This window comes from Bos grunniens, chromosome 5 (genome assembly GCF_055505025.1).
Source record: "Bos grunniens cultivar Pamir isolate PY7600 chromosome 5, Bosgru_T2T1.0, whole genome shotgun sequence".
NCBI lineage: Eukaryota > Metazoa > Chordata > Mammalia > Artiodactyla > Bovidae > Bos > Bos grunniens.
In genome coordinates this window covers 47,040,653-47,059,031 of record NC_141169.1, presented here as the reverse complement: position 1 = coordinate 47,059,031, position 18,379 = coordinate 47,040,653, and the positions used below count along the sequence as shown (strand labels likewise).

The following is an 18,379-nucleotide window of genomic DNA, read 5'->3' as shown; positions in this document are numbered from 1 at the left end:
AGACTGAACTGTGTTTCCAGCAAATTTTGTATGTTGAAGGCCTACCCTCAATGTGACTGTACTTGAGATAAGGCCTTTAGGGAGGTAATTAAAGTTAAAAGAGATGATAAGGTTAGGCCCTGACCCACTAGGACTGTGGTTTTTATAAGAAGAAGAAACACAAGAGCATTCTGTCTGTGTGTGGGCCATGTGAGGACAGCAAGAAGGCAGCTGTCTGTAAGCCAAGGAGAGAGGCCTCATCAGAAACCAATGGTGACGGCACCTTGATGTTAGACTTACAGCCTCCAAAACTGTGAGAAAAGAAACTTTTGTTGTTTAAGCCACCCCAGTCTGGAGTATCTGTTACGGCAGCCCAAGGTGACTAGGACAGGGGAAGTTCAGTGTTCTTTGGAGGCATATGGAAGGGGCCCCTCAGCCAGTTCTGGTGAAGCAAGAGTCTAGGCTGAGGCCTGCTGGAACAGCAGGAGTTAGAGAGGGCAGATAGAAGGAGGCATGTTTTCAGTGGAGGCTGCAATTCAAGTGAAGCCTTGGAGGCAAGGACAGCATGGTCTGGAGATGTGAAAGAGGAAAATAAAGTTCAGTAACTTAGAGCCTAGAGGACAAGGGTGCTGGTTCTAAAACAGAGGAAGCTCTTAAATCCAAAATCCAATGAGTTCTCCAAGTATTCAACATAATACAGCTCCTCTTCCCTTCTAAAATTCCTTCTTCCCCTTTGGCCTTCCATAACATCACGTTCTCTTGGTTTTCCTCCTACTTTCATCATCATTCTGAGTCTTTTTTGGTATGTCCTTTTCCCCTGTCCAACTACAACTATTAGCATTCCCTAAGATTCAGTCCTGGACCCACATCTCTGTTCTTTTCACATGCCTTCCAGCGTGATGTTATCCAGTCATGTGGCTTTAAATAGAATCTATGTGCCTAGGACTTCAAATCTCTATCTTCTGCCCTGACTTCTTCCCACACATGTAGACTCATGTGCATTTGTTTCCTTGATCTCTCTCTTTAGTTGTTTAATAGGCAACTCAAACCTAATACTCAATTAGGTAGGATGCTATTGGCTATAAGCAACAGATGACTCCAACTCTAACAGCTTAAACAGGACATTCTTAGGGTGCTTTCTGACCTGGGTAGTTCAGAAAGATGGTATTGTATGAGAGGAAAAACTTCCTCTAAACTTATATGCTGGTTGACCAAGTCTTGTAAATTAAATTGACAAAAGACAGATTAAGAGGAGAAGAAATTTACACATGCAATGCAGGTACATGCAGGAATACTCAATCATTAGTAACTTAAAATGATGTGACCTATATACTTAGCAGAGGAAAGAGAGAGGGGAGAAAGGGCTTCTATGGGAAGGACAAATAAGCTTTTTTTTTGTTTGTTTTGTTTTTGTTTTTTCTTTTTAGGAAAGACAAATGAGAGAAATGAGAGTTTTAAAAATTTGCAATATTTGCCTATGTCAGTATTGGTGATCTTTCTGTCATAAACTCCCTGGGAGAGGGGATTATGGTGGGTTTATTCTTGGTCTTTTTCCTGGGAACAGACTTATCTTGAAGTGGGGATTTGTGGTAACCTGATTTCCTAGAAATTTCTGCTTTTATTCAGATAAGGGAAGCTCCAGGAAGCCTTCTTTCTGCATCTGTTGAGTTTCAGATATCTTCATCTTAAAATAATTCTTATGCTGAAGTGGCAAATTTTGGGGTGGCATATCCTGATATCTTTCAGTAATACATTCTTTCAGTTGAATCGAATGTAGAAGGGGCTTCCAATATTCTGAATTGAGTCTTAGGCTAATTCTGGAATTATGAGTCATCAAAGAGCCTAGATAAGTGGTTCTTCTTAGCTCTAACCTAGCCGCTTTTATAATTCTATTCACCATGATTCAAATTGAAGCCAAGAGATATTTGTAACTCATGAGAGTACTAACCATGGCTTTTCCCCTGTACATTTCTCATTCCCTCCTATTCTGAATTCAAATTCACTATGAGACTTGCTTTGGGCAGTGAAATATTAGGAAATTCACCACAACCAGAGTCTTCAAATGTTCTTGTACACTGGAGTTTTTTTTCTTCCCTTCAACCCCTGCAGTTGCCATGAGAATGAACACAGAGGATGAGGGATCATGTGGAATGGAGGTGAGTCATACCAGCTCAAGCCACCCTTGACCAGCCAGCCTCCTGATGACTGGCCAGGTAACCAAGCATGCATGAACACACCCATTTAAACCTGTTAAGTCAAGCCCAAATCAGCAGGAGTGCTCAGCCAATTTGTAGACTTGTAATTACTAACAAATGTTAAATACGTTAAATCACTGGTATTAGGGTTGGTTCATTATATAATAGGTAACTTATACATGTGGAAAAGTCCTAACCCTTTTGAATGCGGAGGATGAGGAGACATCTTAAAAGAGGAGGAATAAGGGTTCCCCAAGGCGAGGGCAATGGCAACCCACTCCAGTACTCTTGCCTGGAATATCCCATGGATGGAGGAGCCTGGAAGCCTGCAGTCCATGGGGTTGCTGAGGGTCGGATACGACTGAATGACTTCACTTTCACTTTTCACTTTCATGCATTGGAGAAGGAAATGGCAACCCACTCCAGTGTTCTTGCCTGGAGAATCCCAGGGACGGGGGAGCCTGGTGGGCTGCCATCTATAGGGTCTCAGAGTCAGACACAACTGAAGCAACTTAGCAGCAGCAGCAGCAGCAAGGGTTCCCCAAAGCTATACCGCCTGAGTCTGGCAATTTAAATTCCTAGATTTATTGAGATAAGAAATTTCTAAATTGGACATTCTTTCTGTAAAACATGCTTTGATGGCCCTTGCTGAATAAGATGGCCACTCTAGGTTAGTTCTGCTAATAGATCATCCTTTGATATGCAAAATCATATAATTGTAAACTTTCCATCTCTTTGTATGAAAGGCTGTGTAGAACACTGCTGGAAGAAGGCTGGCTACTGGACTGAGAAATGTGGATGCTAATCAAAGTGGCAGCACAAGTCAGGTTAGCACAGAAGATGGGATCCTTAAATGCAGGTGATCACAGTAGTGCAAGGAATGGTGCAGCTGAGTAGATGAGTTTCCAGCAAGTTCTTTGGAATTAGTTATTTCCTTCTTTACAAATCTTCTGAGGTCATGGCAAACCTCCAGAATTTCACACAATGGCTGGTCACTCCTCCTAGGCCTCAGTGGTATCCTTCATTTGCCAAGGAATTCCCACGGACGCCTAATTGCCCACTAATCTTTACCCTCTGTTTCCTCCACTGGGTCCTTGATGTTGTCAAACTTGCATTTGAACACCCAGCTCGGTGTCCTTTTTTGTTTCTTTGCAGAAAGTCTGGTTATCACTTAGACATCTCTTGACATACATAGATGTCAGACAGAAAAGCCCCAAGGAAGAAAACAGCATGCATTACACTTGATTCAGCTCTCATTGGTCGAGAGTGGCTGCAGGATGGTGTGAAGGTGCTCACTGACAAAAGGAGCTGTTGGGCAGGCTCGCAGGGCAGGAGAGGATATGCTGGTTCTCAGAGCATGGGTAGAGTTGGTTTTTACAATATAATATAAAGTATTATTCTATGAAGCAACCGTTGCAAAGTGTAGTAGGGCTATTGCAAATGTAGCTTAACTGGTTAAGCACATAGATTTTGAAATCAGGTCTGGATGCAGATTAGGGTTTGTGATTCACTAATGCTGTCATTGTGGGCTAATTACTTGACTTCTCTATACTGCTATGCAAGGAAGATAATAACTCCCACTCTTAGAGATGTTGCAAGGCTCAAGTGAGATGTAGTTTAATAATATCCCATATATAGTTGGGGATATGTAATGTAATACTCAAGTCCTAGTAAGCATTAAGTGTAGGTGTTGATAATAATAATTGCTTAATATGCTGTTTCCCTAAAGTATACCCAACAATAATATATTAATACTTGGAAATGTTAAAAGGTGTACTGTGAAAAAAAAGTTTCAGAGCTCCCAAAGAACATCAATATACTAAAGGCTCTGTGTGGTTCTGCAGTAAAGAAATCAGTTTTGTTTAACCCAGCTTGTTCCAAATTTGAAGAATCTTTTTTCCCCTTCTTTTGGAACACTTACTGACAACTAGTGTTCCCCAGAACACTGTTTGGACCTTGTTGGTTTATGAAAATAATTTTCAGTTATGTGACTAGTTAAAAATATATTACCAGAAAGCAAAATGGGAGTTAGATATAAAGAAGCTTAAGTGTTAAACCTGGCCTCAGTGAATATTGGACTGATGGAGCAGTTGGTTCTTGGCCTCTCTGGAGTCCAGGAGTAGAGAATGTTGTCCAGGCCATCTGCTGTGAAGGGGCAGCATGTGGTGTGGTAGGGCATTCTTTTAAAGTTTGACTCAAATTTACTGTTCCAACTGCCAGCCTTACTTTTAAACAGAAGGCACTCAGAACTCTAAGTGGCAGCTCAGTGTCCTAAAAAAGAGCCCTGAGCTCCTCACTGTTCTCAGGCTAAATCTTTTTTTCCAATTAGAGTGGCCACATACTTTATGCTTTTGTTGGTTTGAGTTTGTTTTGTAGGAAACTGCATGAAGCATAAGACAAGTTGGTCTATGCTGGTCTCAGTGTAGGAAAAGCTACACACAGTGATGCTTTTGAAAAGCAAAGTTAACAACTCAAAGAATATAGGATGGATTCCTAAATCAGAATGGCTCAAAGAGACTTGAGTTTGGATGGCCAACCCTCTTGAACAACAGCTGACTGTTAATTTTAAAGGAAAGTTTACAGAGTTACATATAGTAGGTAGTAGATTTGAAAGAGTGAAAAAGTAATGTCATGTTTTGTAAGGGGAATACAGATATTTTTAACATGATTAAGGATGTTTAGAATATTAAACTGATATAATGTTAATATTGAGTCAATGGAAGGGAATTTGCAAGGGAAGAAGACACCAAATGACTTTAGTGATGAGATAGTCTGAACATCTTGCCACTAAAAACATGTTTAGCCTCATGCACTATTTACAATAGCCAAAACATGAAAGCAATCTAAATGCTTATTGACAGATGAATGGATAAAGAGGTGGTATATATAATGAATAGAGTTGGACTATAAAGAAAGCTGAGCGCCGAAGAATTGATGCTTTTGAACTGTAGTGTTGGAGAAGACTCTTGAGAGTCCCTTGGACTGCAAGGAGATCCAACCAGTCCATCCTAAAGGAGATCAGTCCTGGGTGTTCATTGGAAGGACTGATACTGAAGCTGAAACTCCAATACTTTGGCCATCTGATATGAAGCGCAGACTCATTTGAAAAGACCCTGATGCTGGGAAAGATTGAGGACAGGAGGAGAAGGGGACGACAGAGGATGAGATGGTTGGATGGCATCACCGACTCGATGGACGTGGATTTGAGTGGACTCTGGGAGTTGGTGATGGACAGGGAGGCCTGGTGTGCTGTGATTCATGGGGTCGCAAAGAGTTGGACATGACTGAGTTACTGAACTGAACTGATTCACCCATAAAAAGAATGTAATAATGCCATCTGCAGCAACATGGATGATGACCCTAGAGATTATCATACTAAGTAAAGTAAGTCAAACAGAGGAAGACAAATATCAAATTATGTCATTTGTATGTGGAATTTGTATGTGGAATCTAAAAAATCTAAAAAATTATACAAATGAACTTATTTACAACATAGAAATAGATTAACAGATATAGAAAACCAACTTATTGCTACCTAAGGGGTAAGGGGGTGGGGGGAGGGATAAATTAGGAGTTTGGGATTAGCAGATACAAATAAATAACAAGGTCCTACTGTATAACATGGGGAAGTATATTCAATATCCCATAAATTATCATGGAAAAAATCTGACAAAGGATACATACATACATACATATATATATATATATATGTATGTATATATGTATATATATATAAATAACTGAATCACTTTGCTGTACACCAGAAACTAACACAATATTATAAATTAACTATACTTTAATTAAAAAGCACATCTGTTTATTATATACTTTATGTTAAACATGGGGAGTTGGAACTGAATGCTTCAAAAATAAACTATAAAAAATGAACTGAAATATTAAGAAATTAAATCCAGCAGCATCTGAAAGGAAGCTTACAGTCTGACCAAGTAAGTTTTACCATAGGAATGCAAGAAGTTGTTTATTAATAGGAAGTCTATAAATAAAATATATCATTGCAATAAATCAAAAGAGAAAAACTACATAATCATCTTAGCAGATGGTACCCATTTATGATTAAAAATATACTAAATTGGGAATAGAGAATAGTTCCTTAGTAGTACTTAATAGAGATGAAGACACAGCAGAGTATTTCCATTAAAACTGGAAACAGGATAAAGATATTCCATATTTTTACTATTTTATATTTTCCTGGGGGTTTTAGCCACTGAAATAAGATAGGAAACAAATACCAGTGTGACAATTAGTTTCATGTCCACTTAGCTTGCCTGTGGTGCTGAGATGTTTGGTCAAACACCAGTTTAGATGTAGTTGTGAAGATATTTTTTAGATAACAGTTAACATTCAAAGCAGTAAACTTTGAGTCAAGCAGATTACCCTCATAATGTGGATGGGCCCCATCCAATCAGTGGAAAGCTAAAAGAACAAGTCAGAAGTCCTCAAGGGAAAGGGAATTCTGCAATCTCCAGACTACTTCTGAACTCAAGACTACATCAGATCTTTCCTGGGTCTCTGGCCTATTGGTCTGCCATGTGGATTTCAGATTTGCCAGACCCCACAACTGTATCAGCCACCTCCTTAAAGTAACTCTCTCTATATAATACCCTCACACACACATCCTATTGGTCTGTTTCTCTGGAGAACTTTAGCTAAAACAAATAACAACAGCTAACACCTAATGAAGGCTCTCTATGTACCAGACAATGTTTTAAGGACTACATGTGTATGTATTAAGTCATTTAATCCTCACAATTACCCTAAAAGATAGGGTGATTTTTGTCCCTATTAGAAACTAATCAGAATGAAATTCTCTGAGGGCTCATTGAATATTCTGGGTTAATTAAGGGAGAAGATCAAAACGCCTCAAGTTCCTGCCCTTTTTCTTTTAGGCAAGTAACTCAGCTGGCTTTTTCTAGGTAAGCTATCAGTGCTCTGAGACCATCCACTGATGGTGAAGTCAACCCTACTATCTTGGCAGTGCTTCCCAGGTGACTCAGTGGTAAAGAATCTGCCTGCAATGTGGGTTCAATCCCTGGGTTGGGAAGATCCCCTGAAGAAGAAAATGGGAACCCACTCCACTATTGTTGCCGGGGAATCCCACAGACGTGAGCCTGGAGGGTTATGGTCCATGGGGTTGCAAGAGTCAGACATGACAACACTCTTGGTAGCCAAGCGCACTGGATGTAGCTTGGAAGGAGCAGCATTTGGGAACCAGTGCAGGGATCTGCCTTGTACTCTGACAATCCCTTATTAGTTTCCTATGGCTACTGTAACACATTACCACTAACACAGTGGCTTAACCAACACAGGTTTATTACCTTACTGTTATGGAGCTCAGGAGTCCTAAATTAGGGTGTTAGCTTTTGAAAACTGCAGGGGAGAGCCTATTTCCTTGGCTTTTCGTCTCCTAGAGGCCTCCTGCTTTCCTTGGTTGATGTCCCTTTCCTTCATCTTGAAAGTTGGCAGCATAGTATTTTCAAATTTCTCTCTGACCTCTGTTTACATTGTCAATTGCCTCCTTTCTTGTTTCTGACCTTCCTGCTTCCCTCTTAATAAGGACCTTTTCAGTTGCTTTGAGCCCACTGGGATAATCTCCCCCATCTCAAGATCTTTAAATTAATCACAACTACAAAGTTTCTTTTGCCATGGAAGGTAATGAACCCACAAATTTCAAGGATTAGAATGTGAATATTTTAGGGGAGAGTATTATCCTGTATACCATACATACCAACAATAGGTGAAAGATACCATCAAATCCTTCCTGTAAAGAAGCATGCCTGCTAATGGAACAATAAAAGCTGGCTTCGTAACTTATATTACAATCCCCAAAGATGTCATCCCTCAGTGTTCCCCCATTCCTGGATCTCTTGAGAAGACTGTTGTACACCCTAGTTTTAGCAAAACTGTACCGTAGGAAAATGGACTATCCTTGCAACAGTGCTTTCTAGCATTTCTGTACACACATAATGTAAGATGCTTTTACAAAACTAGAAAGAAACATGGATCCAATTTTTTCTCATATTAAGGACAAGCCTATCCTAAACATAAAAACAAAGACCAAATTTACAGTGACAAGATTAATAGCTATGACTTACTTAAAAATTCAAAACATAGAGGTTTTTAAAAAAACAGACTTCCAGTTTCTGATCCTACATGTAAAGAGCTTGGTCGTTGACCACTCTGTCCAAACAAGTAAAAACCTGAACAAACTGAAAAACAAACCACTCTTTTTGGATCCATAACACAGGGGAGGACACGGGGCAAACCGGTACCCACAAAACTGGAGAAACAGATGGGCTGATAATACAGAGCTGTGGCTTACCTGAACAGAGGCCCAGGAGCGAAAACGCCGTGGAAACCAGTGCTGTGCCGGGAACACCTAAACTGTAATTGACAAATTACTGGAGACTCAGTGTGGACAAGACTGACAATTAAAACTCCAGGAGAACCCAGGTATAGAAGTGGTTCCCGCTTTTGTGGAGTTTGACCAGGTTCTCAGAGTAGATGCTTCCTGCAAGGTGAGGAGAAAAGTAGCTGTTTTGAAATACACCAGAGCACTCAGTGCTTCTTAATAAGAGGAAACTAGCTAGTCCACGGAGTCGCTAAGAGTCAGACATGACTGAGCAACTTCATTTTCACTCTTCACTTTCATGCATTGGAGAAGGACATGGCAACCCACTCGAGTGTTCTTGCCTGGAGAATCCCAGGGATGGAGGAGCCTTGTGGGCTGCTGTCTATGGGGTCGCACAGAGTCGGACACGACTGAAGTGACTTAGCAGTAGCAGCAGCTAACCAGAGCCTAACCTGCTGGGGTATTCTTATCAGAGCCTAACTGTCCTGAAGGCTATCCATCTCCTGATGGCTCTAGCCTTCCACAGGGAGAAGGGAAATATCCAACTTCAGCCCAATCTATCCATCCTGTCCCACCTGAGGGGAGAAAAAACTGAGAAACACATGTGAGGTTCACAGTTTAGAGGCCCAGGCTCACGAAAAAGCTGAGACTTAATCATGCTGCTGCTGTTGCTAAGTTGCTTCAGTCGTGTCCGACTCTGTGCGACCCCATAGACAGCAGCCCACCAGGCTCCCCCTTCCCTGGGATTCTCCAGGCAAGAATACTGGAGTGGGTTGCCATTTCCTTCTCCAATGCATGAAAGTGAAAAGTGAAAGTGAAGTCGCTCAGTCGTGTCCGACTCTGTGCAACCCCATGGACTGCAGCCTACCAGGCTCTGCCATCCATGGGAGTTTCCAGGCAAGAGTACTGGAGTGGGGTGCCATTGCCTTCTCCGGAGACTTAATCATAGGCTTAATGAAATGTAAGTCAGTGCTCCCAAACTCACTGTGAGGCTGCTGCTGTTGCTGCTGCTATGTAGCTTCAGTTGTGTCTGACTCTGTGCCACCCCATAGACGGCAGCCCACCAGGCTCCCCCGTCCCTGGGATTCTCAGGCAAGAACACTGGAGTGGGTTGCCATTTCCTTCTCCAATGCATGAAAGTGAAAAGTGAAAGTGAAGTCGCTCAGTCGTGTTGGAGTCTTTGCGACCCCGTGGACTGCAGCCTACCAGGCTCCTCTGTCCATGAAATTTTCCAGGCAAGAGTATTGGAGTGAGGCTAAACAATATCAAAACGTCAGAGTTTGGAACAGAAAAAGGTTTGTTGTAGGGCCATGTGAAGAGATGAGTGGCTCATACCTTAAAAAACCCCAAACTCTCCCAAAGCCTTCAGCAAAGCCCTTTTCTAGGAAAGGTAAGGGAGGGGTGTGGTTAATTGTTGCAAACTTCTTGGTGTCAGATCCTTTATTCTGGAGTCACGTCATGGTCATGTAAACAATGTTCCTGTGAATCTCCACCAAACCTGAATTACTCTCTGTTCTGACAGGAAAGCGCAAGGTCCCCAGGCACAGCTTTCCCCCTCCGAGGTCCAGGTCCTGGCTAAGAGGAGGGAGATCTCAGCTAGCAGTTCCCTCATGGCCAGGTCTTTAGACCCTGCCCAGCCATCATCGCTAAGGGAGCTTGGTGCCCAACCCAACTAACTGGTCCTCAGGTCTCCCATATGGCAGGGACAACGTCCCGCTGACTGCATCCTATGCAGACCGCTGCTGCCATTAGATCACAGAGGCGGGGATACGGGAGAGGTTCACTGCAGCCTTCACCTACTAACGTGAGGCCAGGTGAGCTGTAGGGCCCTGGGGAGAAGGCTAGGATCCACTTGTTACCTCACTCTCTGGCTGACAACCACCACTCCCTGACTGTTGATTGAGCTGCCTCACTAACCCTTGCTCACAGCTGGTTGCTTGGGGGCGGGGCCTGGCTCCAACCAATGGCTGAGCAGGAGCGCTAATAGTCGCTCCTTGACTGTTGGTTGCTTGGGGGTGGGGCCTGCTGCAGTGCTGACCAATGGCTGAGCAGTACCTCTAACCTTGTCAGGCGTTAGTGGTTACCTGGGGACCATTGCCTGGTAATGGGTTGGGCGGTAATGGCGCCCAGCACATTGCTCTGCTGCTGCTGCTGCTGCTGCTAAGTCACTTCAGTCGTGTCCGACTCTGTGCGACCCCATAGACGGCAGCCCACCAGGCTCCCCCTTCCCTGGGATTCTCCAGGCAAGAACACTGGAGTGGGTTGCCATTTCCTTCTCCAATGCATGAAAGTGAAAAGTGAAAGTGAAGTCGCTCAGTCGTGTCCGACTCTGTGCAACCCCATGGACTGCAGCCTACCAGGCTCCGCCGTCCATGGGAGTTTCCAGGCAAGAGTACTGGAGTGGGGTGCCATTGCCTTCTCCGGAGACTTAATCATAGGCTTACTGAAATGTAAGTCAGTGTTCCCAAACTCACTGTGAGGCTGCTGCTGTTGCTGCTGCTATGTCGCTTCAGTCGTGTCTGACTCTGTGCGACCCCATAGACGGCAGCCCACCAGGCTCCCCCATCCCTGGGACTCTACAGGCAAGAACACTGGAGTGGGTTGCCATTTCCTTCTCCAATTCATGAAAGTGAAAAGTGAAAGTGAAGTCGCTCAGTCGTGTCCGACCCTCAGCGACCCCGTGGACTGCAGCCTTCCAGGCTCCTCCGTCCATGGGATTTCCCAGGCAGGAGTACTGGAGTAGGGTGCCATTCCCTTCTCCAGCACATTGTTCTACTTTACTATAGAATGCTTTACTATAGAATGCTTCCCCCCTGCAACCCGCAGCTTCTCAGTCACATTACTAAAGACTTATTCATAGCACTTCAATTCACCTGATCCATCATATGCAGTTATCAAAAAGAAAAAGAAAAAACATACCAAAAGACAATCAACACAATTTGAAGAGACAAGGAAAGCATCAGAACAAGATGTGGCACGGATGTTGGAATTATCAAACAAGAAATTTAAAACAGCTATGGTTAATTATGTTAAAGGCTCTAATGGATAGAGAGCACCCAAGAATGCACAGGTAGTGGAAGCAGAAAGATGAAAGTCTTAAGAAAGAACCAGATAGAAATGCTAGAGATCAAAAATATTGTCACATAAATGAAGAATACCTTTGATAGGTTTATTAGTAGACTGGACACAGCTGAGAAACGAATCTCTGAACCTGAGGACATATCAGTAGAAACCTGCAAAACTAAAAAGCAGATGGAACAAAGACTGAAAAAAAATCCAGAACAGAATATTCTAGGACTGTGAAGCAACTATGAAAGGTTTAATGTACGCATAATGGGAACACCAGAAGGAGAAGAAAGAGAGAAAGGAACAGGAGAAATATATGAAACGATGACTGAGAATTTCCTCCAAATTAATCTAAGTCACCAAACGACAGAATCAAGAAGTTCAGAGAATACTAAACCAATATAAATGCCAAAAAACAAAACCCCAAATCCCCCATACCTAGGTGTATCATTTTCAAACTGCAAGAAACATCAAAGATAGTCTTTAAAAAGCCAGAGGAAAACACATAGAACATATAGAAGGGAACAAAGACAAGAGTTACATAGAGTTTCTCCTCAGAAGCCATGCAAGCCAGAGGAGAGTGGAATGAAATATTTAGAGAAAAAAACTACTAACCTAGAAATTCATACCCTATGAAATTACTCTTCAAAAGTGAAGGGGAAATAATGACTTTCTTAGATAAACAAGTTTGAGAGAATTTGTTACCAGTACCCCTGCTTAGCAATAAATGTTAAAAGAAGTTTCTTCGAGAGAAGGAAAATAACACAGGTCAAATCTACATAAAGAACATCAAAGGAGGAATAAGTGAAGGCAAAATATAAAATATTTGTTTTTCTTATTAATTAATCTAACATATAAAAGCTTGTTCAAAATAATAATAGCAAAAGTGTATTTAATTATGTATGTGTATATATATATATATATATATATATAAAAGCATGCTTATAAGTATGATATATATTCATGCACACTTATGTACAAGAGAAATGAAAGATAGCAAAAATGCAAGCAACAGAGGGAGGAATCAGCATTTTTTGTTATTATAAGTACTCATACTACTTGTAAAGTGCTATAGTGTTATTTGAGAGTGGACTTGGATTAATTGTAAGTGTATATTGCAAACTCTAAGGCAATCACTAAAAAAAAGGAAAAAAAAACATAACTGATATCCTAACAAAGGGAAAAAACAGAACAATATAAAATGCTTCATTAAAACTGCAAAAAAAAGTGGAAGATAGAAATAATAAAGAAATAAGGGAACAAGTAGAAAATAGTAACAAATGTGGTAGATATTAATCAAGCTATATCATTAATCACTTTAAATATCAATGGTCTAAACATACCAATTCAAAGACAGAAATTGTCAGAGTGGATCAAAAAATAGGTCAACTGTATGTTTCTAAAAGAAACCCACTTTAAACATAAAAACATGTATATTAGAAGTACCTGGATGGAGAAAAATATACTATGCTAACACTAATCAAAAGAAAGCAAGAGTAGTTATATTAATTTCAGAGAGCAGATATCAAAGCAGGAAAGTTATCAGGGATAAAGAAGAGCACTACCTAATGATAAAGGGGTCAGTTCTCCAAGAAGACAATAGTCCTTAATATGTAAGTGCTTAACAAAAGGGTGTCAAACTACATGAGGCAAAACCTGATAGACCTTCGAGGAGAGAGAGAGGAATCTGCTATCATAGTTGAAGACTTCAGCACCCCTCTATCATAAATGGACAGACCCAGCAGAAAGAAAATCAGTAAGGACATAGTGGAGCTCAACAGTACCATCAATCATCTGGATACAATGGACATCTATAGACTACGTCATCCAAGAACAGCACGCTAAGCATTCTTCTCAACATTCACCAAGAGAGATGACATTCTGGGCCATAAAACACATCTTAACAAATTTAAAAGAATATAAATCATGCAATGCCTGCTCTCAGATGACAGTAGAATTAAACTTGAAATACATAACAGACAGACAACTGAAAAATTCCAAAAATATTTGAAGATTAAACATCTTACTTCTAAATAACACATGGATTAAAAAGCAGAAACACAATTAAAAGACAAAAAATAAACTAGAAAAACATTTACAAAATCTATAGCAAAGGGTTAATATATTTAATATATAAAAAGCAGTTACAAATTAACAAGGGAAAAAAGAAAACCTCCAAACCCAAAATGGGCAAAGAAATAGACACTTTGCAAGAGAAGATAACCAATGGCTCATACACCTGTGAAAATGCATAACCCCCTAAATATAAAGGGAATTTAAAATATCTGGATAAGTATAAAATTAAATAACAATTAATGCTGGAAAAAATGTGATAAAGGCTTTTTGGATGCCCTTATCACATTGTACTAGTACAAGTAGAAGTATGTATGATACAACACTGCTTGAGTTCTATTTGGCAATATGTATCAAAAACTCAAAAACTGTGCACACTCAATGACCCAGAAATTCTGCTAAAGAAATTTATCTGAAGGAAATTAGGAATACATGCAAAAATTGATCTGCAAAAATTTTCCACATAGCGTACATATTTTACATATATATATTTTACATACATACATATAATACATATTTACATATATATTTATATATGTATATATTATAGATAGATAGATAAGCAAATAAAAGGAGATTACCTGAATACTGGTTAACTATATTATGATTGGTTAACTATACTGGTTAACTATATTATGACTAGCTATAAAATGGAATATAACGCCATTAGTTAAAATGAGGATTTTATCTGTTCAATCTTATTTATTATCAGATTGTATATCAGATTGTTTTTCCTCACCAAAAAGCAGAGACAAAGACTCTTAACTGCTGTACTAGTGGAAGAGTTCATGGCGCTCTTTTAAATGTTTGTTGATCAATTCAAATATAACAGCATGTGAGAAACAATTTTTAAAAAATAAGAAAAAATTTATAGAGAGTATTATGTAACAACAAACAAAAGATTAGGAGGAAACACATCAAAATATCCATATAGATTATCGCTGGATGATGAGACTGAGGGCTACTTCACTTTTTTGGTATATTTTACAATTTCCAAACTCATCATAGTGACCATGTATTAGAAAGTTTTCAATAAATCGTAAAAATTTAAAAAAGAGTAAACGTGTGTTTTGTCAAAATCGTAACTTTTTCTCCCTGGTCTTTTTGAACTGGCTCCTCAAAGTGAACTGATAGAACCTGGGAACTTACCTGAAATACAGAATCTCTGCCTCACCCCACCACTGCAAGACTGAATTTTATCAAGATACTCAGGTAATTGGTATACATATTAACGTCTGAGAAGCACTGTTTTGGGACATTCTCAACCGATCATTTCATTACTGCATTGGACTAGCTAATTACTATCACGATGCAGTATTTGGCATTCTGTACGAAAAGGTTAATAAGATTTCAAATATTTTTCTAGCATTGAAGTGACTCCCACATGTTTTTAGTAGTTTTGATGTCAATGATTCAGAAACACCGGAGTGAAATTTGCCTTTAAATGGGCCTTTGTCCTAACCTTTGCTGACAACTGGTTTACTCTCTGATTCAGCAGCTGCTTCCAACACACCCTGGCTTCTTTCACTCACTTCATTGCCTCCATTTCCTCACCCCTGCAGTAACTACCTGATTCAGCACTTGCTCACCTGCTCAGTCACACTCATCTGCACGTTCCTGTTTGAAATAGTAACATATGCTGTCACTTGGGAGACTGACCAAACCTGGATTTTAAAAAGCTTATTGATCACACTTGGGCTTGGGTAGACAATAGTTCCTTTCGTAGAGATTTATTTATTCGAATCGTGAACATTTACCAGGTACTTGATTAATAGGACAGCCCAATGACCTTGAAGACATTCTTAATGAAATGGCAGGGATGGCAGGGGTGGGGGAGGCATTCTGTAGAAATACCAGGCAGTGAGCTGATGGAAGAGGTGCCTGGTATTCACTGATGGAGTGATAATAATGCTTGGGGAAAGCCAGAAGACTTTGGAAAGGAGGCGATATCTTTCTATGACCCCAAACCCCACCCAAATGAAGTTACTTTCAAAGTAGATACATTCCTCAGCTGTGCCCACATTACTCTTTCAATGTCATCTTCCCCAGTAGACTGATAATCTAATAATGGCATAAAGTAGGTGCTTAAGCCATATTTGTCAAATGAAGGGATATAATCTGAATCTTGGAGGGAAAGTTGGACTTGGTGGTGAGGGTGACTGGAGGTTCTCCAGGTCACACGAACTAGAATGCAAGAGGAACAGAACAATACAGCGTGTATAATTATTGCTGATACACCTTCTCCCAGAGGCCATCAGCGGATCAGGGAGACATTTCCATTTTGAAACAGACTTTTCTAGGCTGATCTACCATGGAATCCAGTCCCATCACTTCATGTCAAATATGGGGAAAAAATGGAAACAATAACAGATTTTATTTTCTTGGGCGCCAAAATCATTGCAGATGATGACTGCAGCCATGAAATTAAAAGACACTTGCTCCTTGGAAGGAAAGCTATGACAAACCTAGGCAGCATATTAAAAAGCAGATATATCACTTTGCTGACAAAGGTCCGTATAGTTAAAGCAATGGTTTTTCCAATAGTCATGTATAGATGTGAGAGTTGGACTATAAACAAGGCTGAGTGCCAAAGAATTGATGCTTTTGAACTGTGGTGCTGGAGAAGACTCTGGAGAGTCCCTTGGACTGCAAGGAGATCAAACCAGTCATTCCAAAGGAAATCAACTCTGAATATTCATTGGAAGGACTGATGCTGACGCTGAACCTCCAATACTTTGGCCACCTGATGTGTAGAGCTGACTCATCGGAAAAGACCCTGATGGTGGGAAAGATTGAGGGCAGGAAGAGAAGCAGGGGTGGCAGAGGATGAGATGGTTGGATGGCATCATCAACTCAAGGGACATGAGTTTGAACAAACTCTGGGAGATGGTGAAGGACAGGGAAGCCTGACGTGCTGCAGTTTATACTGTCACAAAGAGTAGGACACGACTGAGCAACTGAACAACAACCATAGTTGAGGTTGTGGAGAGTAAAACCTTTGGGCAGTCAGCTGTGACAGATTTAAAGTTCAACTGCCAGACACAAGCCCATCTCTTTCAAAGAAAGAGCCGTGACCGTGACTGTGCTGAAGTCTGCCTGGGACTCCCCAGCAGGGCTTTTTTTTTAATGGCTGTTTCCTTCAAAGCAGAGTGTGATCGTGCTCTGAATGAAAGACAGCACAGCTCAGAGTGTAGGTCCCTAGAGCTTTCAGAAAACGTATCAGAGCTGCAGCACGACCAGGAAACCAGGAAACTGAAAAGCTAGGCCTCTGTCTCCAGTGCCCCCTCACCAGTTTCTCCATATTCTTTGGTGTTGAACAGGTTGCTGTTGCTTTGGGGGAGGGTGACGTGCACAGTGACATTTGTATTAATGCCTTCCTGACGACTGCCTTCTGTTTACCAAAGCGTAACATGAAGGTGGCATTATTCCAGGAAATTTAAAATATCTGTGTGCCAAGGACAAAGAATTAACCAGGAATGGGAGTTGCATCCTATGGCTGCTGCAAAGCAGCCCATCATCTGGTTCTGGGGCGTCATCACCTTTGTCCAGTGGTTGGGGCAGTGGGCAGGTTTGGCTGGACCGCCCAGGCAAGAAGGCTCTCTCTGTTTGTGAGTTCAGCGCCAGCAGGAACTACAAAGGGAAGTCCGCAGGATCTTGAATTGCTAAATTTCAGTATCCTGCTCCGTGGTGAAGGCAGCCACTCCCCAGGGCCGTACCACCTTGCCCTGGGGCTCATGGTGCTTTGTCAGGCTTGAACTCCAGTCACCTAAGAGAAATCACACCTTCAGTTTCAGCAGAGGTCATTGCCTTTGTACACCTGAGCTGCTGCTTCTGCTAAGTCACTTCAGTCATGTCTGACTCTGTGTGACCGCATAGACGGCAGCCCACCAGGCTCCCCCGTCCCTGGGATTCTCCAGGCAAGAACACTGGTGTGGGTTGCCATTTCCTTATCCAATGCATGAAAGTGGAAAATGAAAGTGAAGTTGCTCAGTCATGTCCGACTCTTAGCGACCCCATGGACTGCAGCCTACTAGGCTCCTCCGTCCATGGGATTTTCCAGGCAAGAGTACTGCAGTGGGGTGCCATTGCCTTCTCCAGTACACCTGAGCAGGAGGCTGTAAAAAGAATATTTGAGATGCAGGCACCTGTGCTAAGCCCAGGACATCACATAGCTCTTTGCCTCAGCCCCAAACCAAGTTCATTCAAACCTTTGGTGAAAGTGGTTCCCCTCACGTGTCAAGGCAAACTCTCTAGTGAAGTCTGCTGAGGTGTATAGAAACCAACATAGGGAGGAAGAGCTTTCTCAACTTATTCTTCGCCCAGAGGATCAAGAACCCATGCTTGTTTCTCTTCAGTACACTGCAGTGTCATACTGTTCAAATATTTTTGGAGGACAGTTCCAAAAACCCAGTCATTGATCGCTGGGAGTGGAATACAAAAACTCTCTTTAATAGAAAACATTTTATGTGCTCCTGAACATTTTTATACATTTGCAGTATTCTTGGGAAGACCCAACCTATTTTGTGAAGAGCCCCGTGGTCCATATTATGCCCCATTGATGCCAGGGGCAATGAAGGGTGCTAATGAGAACTTGAACTGTGATGGACCCAGGGTTTTGGATTCTGGTGCCTCTCAAGCACCATAGAAACTTGTCTTCCCTGGTCATCTGAGGCCTGGAACGGTCCTGCCTCTGGAA

The 18,379-nt window shown here is 41.4% G+C and overlaps 1 long non-coding RNA gene across 4 annotated transcripts in view; it reads right to left on the bottom strand.

The window, feature by feature from the left end:
- LOC147371882 (uncharacterized) overlaps nucleotides 1-14,650 on the bottom strand; it is a 29,998-nt gene extending 15,348 nt beyond the window's left edge. For 2 of the 4 annotated variants that reach the window (XR_015163813.1, XR_015163815.1), the window contains exons 1-2: nucleotides 9,880-14,650; nucleotides 8,515-8,703 (exon numbers count right to left, since the gene is read on the bottom strand). This is a non-coding gene — a long non-coding RNA (uncharacterized LOC147371882). Of the gene's footprint in view, nucleotides 1-8,514; nucleotides 9,397-9,879 lie in introns of those variants that run through there. The other 2 variants (XR_015163816.1, XR_015163814.1) reach the window with 1 other exon arrangement.
- Nucleotides 14,651-18,379: the final 3,729 nt, after the last annotated feature.